The sequence below is a fragment of the Eupeodes corollae genome, chromosome 1 (genome assembly GCF_945859685.1).
Source record: "Eupeodes corollae chromosome 1, idEupCoro1.1, whole genome shotgun sequence".
NCBI lineage: Eukaryota > Metazoa > Arthropoda > Insecta > Diptera > Syrphidae > Eupeodes > Eupeodes corollae.
Window position 1 is genome coordinate 193195172 of NC_079147.1, and position 6000 is coordinate 193201171.

Sequence of the window (6000 nt, forward strand, 5' to 3'; positions counted from 1 at the left end):
AATTACCGGACACTGTCTAATTGGATAGCACGCCACGAGACTAGGCGTATTCTCAAATGACTTTTGCAGAAGTTGTATGGACGAGGAAGAGAAAGAAACGATTTTTCATCTTCTCTGCACATGCCCTGCTCTAGCTCGAAAACGCAAGACGATCTAAATCATATCGGTATAATTAGCTTCTCACGTTTCTAAAGGGACTCAAGCTGGTTCCATTGATCTTAGGAGGCCTATAAGTGTATCCGTTTCCATCTTGGACATCCACTATAACCTAACCTAAGTATCTCAACGACAGAAACTATTTCACCAGCGAATATAACAATTATATTATTGGATCCATTTCTAAGATAAGAGGAAAACTAATCAAACTAAACTTAAGACCTCATCGTAACGAGTTTATCGATCTTTGCACCCTCTGTAATCAGCATGAGAGAGAGGATGTATTACACTTTGTAGACGTTTGTCCAATGCTGACGGAGATAAGGCGTGTTCATTTTGAAAAAAGCTTTCTGCAAGTTGAAGAGATTATGAACTATCTGAATGATGCAAACTGGATGCGCCTTTATGATTTCTACACAGAAGCGATAAAATACAGAACCCGAATCATCGAAGAACATTTTTCATTTAAACCAATAACACGCATAAGAATCCGTTCACTGAATAATTCTTTAATATGATTTGACTAATCTAAAAATCCTTTAGAAATGTTTATAACTTTATTGAAAATCCTCCCAAATTTTGTTCTAATTTCGAAAAAATTCATTGAAATTCAATAAAATTGTAAAATATTTTGATTTAACTATTTTAAAAGTCCTACAAATTTGGTTCTAAAAGTTCTCCAAATTATAATAAATCGTCTATTTTGACTAATCTTAAAGTCCTTATTCAATTACATTGTGTTTCATTTTAAATGAAAATAAAAAAAAAAGAAAAAAACAAATCATAATAATTAAGTTGTAATATGTTAAACTATGAAAGTATAAAATTTAAGTTTTTTTTAAAACTTTATAAAAAGAGTCAAATAAAGACTAATGACTTATAAGAAACTACTAAGATACTGAAATGATTAAAAGTAAGTAGAAGAGAAAGATTTGTACTTTGTAAATAAACGATACAATTTATTGTTAAATGATAATTTTCATTTTAACTTAATCTAAAAAGTTCCGTTTTGGTAGTTTGGCATTTTTAAAGGGACCTATTTTGAACAACAAACTATCTCACGAACCAATCACGCTAGCGACTTCAAACGGTTTTTTTTTTTTAAACCAAAAACAATGAACAAAAATATTTATCACCTGGAATATTTTACGAACAAAAAAAATAATTTTACCTCGAAAATAATTTTATGGAACGAACAATTACGTTTTCGGTATTTTGTAAAATTTTGAGAAAAATCAAAGTCACTATTTTTTACAAACTGATTTCGTCTTTGCTAGATTAAACTTCAGTTTATGTTATTCATAGACAATTGAAACCCTTTTTAAGACGATAATCTGGAGTCTAAAAATAAACACGACGGAACCTATGTTTAAGCTGTTTCTAAATCTATTAAACGTCAAAAATAAACAAAGCAAGTTACGAGACATTTTATTTGAAAGTTAAAAAAAAATTAAAATGTCAAAAGACATAAACATATATCATTATTTCGATATTTTGCTGGATGTTGGATTGCTACCAACTAACAAAAAACAAAAGGTCTACTTAACCCGATTGAACCCCTTTGAAATCGATGAAGACGATTCGTATGAAATTTATCGATTCGAGAAAAAAAAACTGTCAAGTTTATGATTGACCTTCTAAACATTATATGTAGATCGAAATTCCATGAAATGTTAGCGAGCTTCCTAGTCTTAAAACCACCAGCCCGGCTTCAAAAAATTTCTCAACTTACACCAAACAAAATAATAGAAAGGTTTCAAAGATGTTGGCTCTCCAGCTAACGCAATTTATTTTGTTACCTTCTACAAGCCATTTGTAAAGATTTAGGTAATTTTTTTTCAAAATTGTAGTAGAATATGCCTTAAACCTGTTTCCAACTAGACAGAGCTGGCAAATTCTTTATGAATAGCAGCTTAGTCCTTTTCGATTTTTTGGCTAAAATGGTACTTTTAACTGAAAACTGCACCAAAACCACAATGTGTATCGGAAATCTAGCCCTATTTCAATCGTGCTACAAATCCATCAACTTTAAACCAATTCCATTTTATCGGGCCGATTTGTCAAATTGAAAATGTTAACATTTCTCGACGTTTCAAGCTCCTTAGAGTCGAAACAAATGATTTTTAGAGAGATGTCTGTGCGTGCGTGTGCACTTTCGTACGTCCGTACGTTAAAGAAGCTTTTTCGTCGTCTATAGCTCAAGAACCAGTAGAAATATCGATTTCAAATAAATTTTATTATACAGATAGTAATCCAGAAAGATGCAGAAAGGACTCTCAAAAAAATTGCGTTAGTGCTTTTTTTACAAGAGCAATTTAAAAAAAATTAAAATTTTGGTTCACCCTAAATATATTACGAACCAAAAAAAAACACTTAAATAAACATTACTAAAAGTTGGGAAAAATTGATTTTCGACTCAAATATCTTTTTAAAAATTTGAGACATTGGCTTAAAATTATTTTTGTATTATAAGAAATTTTGTTTTTAACATTCATCAACATTTTGAGAAAAATCGAATTGACTTTTTTTTGCAAGAAATAAAAACCTAAAAGAAACAAGTTCGTAAAAAAATGATTCATTAAATAAATATCAATTAATTTTTTTTTACAAAAAATAAAAACGCAAAGAAAAACAATAATAAAACTTAGTACAAATTCATTTTCGACTCAAATATCTTTTCAAAAATTAAAAATATTGGTTTCAAATTTATTTTTCCGCACATACATAAATGTTATCGACATTCAGTGAATTTTTGATAAAAATACAACAGTCCGTTTTTTCATAAAATCCACAAAAAGCCGTACGCAAATTTGGTAAAAATTGATGTTCGGTTCTCGATATCTCGTGAACAATAGAAGATATTGACTTCAAATTAATTTCATTCATCTTATTTGTATTTGTTCATATAAGAAATAAAAAGCTTGAGGAAATGCTATAAAAATTGAAAAAACAGATTTTCGACTAAAAATCTCGGTTACAAAAATAGATTTTGAAATCAAAATATTTAATCATATGCAAAATATCGTTGGTAATTTTTAAGTCTTTTAGAATAATTCAACTGAAAACTTTTTCAACAAAAACCTACAAACTTTTAAGCAAAACAAATCGACAGACAGGATGGGAAGTTATCAGTGTGGGCCGCATCACAGCCTCTTTTTTCTTTTAAAATTGTTTTTGTATTCGACACAAAAACTTATAAAATCCTAATAAATTCAAGAAATCTGCTTTAACAAGTTCTTTGTGCTCTAAAATTGAGATTTAACATTAATTTCAATAGTATAAATGTCCCAAAAATAGCAAAAGTGACCCTTTCGTTAAACTTATTTTAAAAACATAATAAACGTTTTGTATGCATTTGTTTAATAAAAAAGCCTTGAATCTCTCGAGAATTAAAGAAAGTAGAATTTCTGCCACGCATAATTTGTATATTTTCTTCCAAACTAATTTTTTAACCTTAGTTTTATTGTTCAAGAATTCAAGAAACTAACATTTTTCTTTCTACAATTTTTAACTTTTTATGACTTTTTTTTATCAAAATGTTTGCAAAAGGTTCACACAAAACAATATTTTTTAAATTTTGTCATCTAGCATCAACTCTATTCTAAAAGTGAACAAATTGCAAATGGTGGTCAAAAGAAAATACGCCAAAAAGAATCCTGAAAATGGTTCAAATTTTTCATTTTTTGACTTTCTGCATTTATAATTGTTTTGTACCGTTCTTCGCATTTATTAAAATTGCAACAAGAACAGAATGCATTATTTTTGAAAAAGAAGATACTTTAAAACACAATCTTTAACATTTTTACTTAAAAAGCAACCAAAACCCCTATAAATTATTGTATCTTAGCTCTTACATAGGGCATATTGAGAAAACTGTTGTAATCTTAAAATTTTCAACTGAAGGGAGTTGTTTAAATTAAAACTAAAGACCAAGTCTTGTTGGACAGCAGTGGTCTAAAAAAAAATCTACTAACCTTAGTTGTCGAGAAAAAATGTCTAATTTTTGTATCAAATTCAATATAGTCAAATTTAGTTTTAATTAATTTTCCAAATACTTTTTCAAAAGGAAAACAAATTTGTGAAAAATTCTAAAATCATGAAAGTTGAAAAACTATTTTTTTTTTCGGGTAATAACTTGACAAATTGATGTCCACGAATGTTTTTGATAAATGATAATTCAATTAATTCAGCACAAAATTAACATTCAAACCTTAGGATAATTAAACTAATTAAAAATAAACATTCCAAGTACTGCCTAAAATGTCCTTACAAGTTGAAAAAAACGCGAACATTTTTTCTAATTTTTGTATTAAATTCAAAATTTCAATACATTTTTCAAAAGGACAAAAATTTTGTGAAAAATCCTAAAATCATTTAAAAGCCATGAGAGTTGAAAAACTATTTTTTTTGGGTAATAACTTGACAAATTGATGTCCCGAAAGTTTTCAAGTATCATAAAACGATCTAAACCCACTTCACTCTAAAAATTATTAATTTTATTTTTGTTAGAAGCCATATTTAAAATTTAAAAAATTGTAATTATTATTTTTAATATAAACAAATATTTATAAAATTTAAATTGTAAGTACCGTTTTTTGTCTGAAGTAACACTCTCCACCAGCTGTAAAATTTCGATCATTTAATATGCATTTATTTTCCATACTTTAATATAATTATGCCTCGATGAAATTTTGTTATTGTTTTAAATTTATTTAATTAAAATTTGGAATTTTATTAAAAATTTGGATTTTATTTTATTTTATTTGAAATTTAATGTATTATTTTATTTTATTATTTATACTAACTACTTAGTTAAATACGCCATAGTGTTTGTTTGTTTTCTCTTTTTTTTTAATTTTAATTTTAATTTATTTAATTATTCTATGAACTATTTTTTTTTTTGTATTTTTATAAATTGAATTTTATTTAAATAGATAGAAAAAGAAATAAATTATTTTTAGAATAATGCAAATAACAACAAACACTATAAATAAGAAGAAGAATTTTTAATCCGATTCATTGCGAGTTTAATTTAATTTAGTGATAAAAATAAAGAACATTTTAAAATATTTATCAATCATTCTCTTTTAATTATTTTTTTTTCTTGTTTTGATTTTATTTTATTTTATTTTAACACTTAATTTTTATCATTTTTGATTTATATTAATTTTTTAATTTTGATATTTTGTATTTTTGAACACAATTTTAGTTTCTTTTATTTTTATTGAATTGAATTCGTAAGAATTTCATGCAGAATGTTTTTTTTTTTTGATTTATTTTTGTTTTAATATATTTTAACTTTAATTTATTGAATTATTTTTTTTCTTTTTTGTATTTAGCATTTTGTTAGTTTGTGAATTATATTTTGTGTGTGTATTTTTGATTCGAAGAATTAATTATTTTATTTTATTAATTTTGGTTTTTATTAATTTTGTACACTTTCTTTGTTTAGGATTTTTATTTTATTTAAGTTCAATATTTTGTTTCTGTGTGTATTCTGTGTATTATTTTTTATTTCAGCAGGCTATTTCATAAAATATTTATAAAAAAAAAAGAATTAAATTTAAATTGAAATTAAAATTAAAATTTCAAAAAAAAAAAAACAAATCATATCAAAGCAACAAATTTTAAATCAACATTTATCTTCTTGTTGAATAAAATCGATTTCATTATTTTTCTTTATGTATGTAGGTAGTATCTCATATAAATGTATCTATAAGTTGTACATCAACAAAAATAACAACAACAATAAATAAAATAGGAGAATTAATTATACATACGTAAATGTAGTATGCATGTACGAATATGTACTCAAGTATGTATCTATGTGTAGCTATATAGAAA

At 25.6% G+C, this 6000-nt stretch overlaps 1 protein-coding gene across 1 annotated transcript in view; it reads right to left on the reverse strand.

Annotated features, from left to right (window-relative positions):
- Positions 1-4906, reverse strand: part of LOC129943480 (neuronal acetylcholine receptor subunit alpha-7) — a 387414-nt gene extending 382508 nt beyond the window's left edge. Inside the window, exon 1 of the mRNA XM_056052973.1 lies at positions 4746-4906. The gene's annotated coding sequence lies outside the window, so the exon portion shown is untranslated. The remainder of the gene's footprint in view (positions 1-4745) is intronic.
- Positions 4907-6000: the final 1094 nt, after the last annotated feature.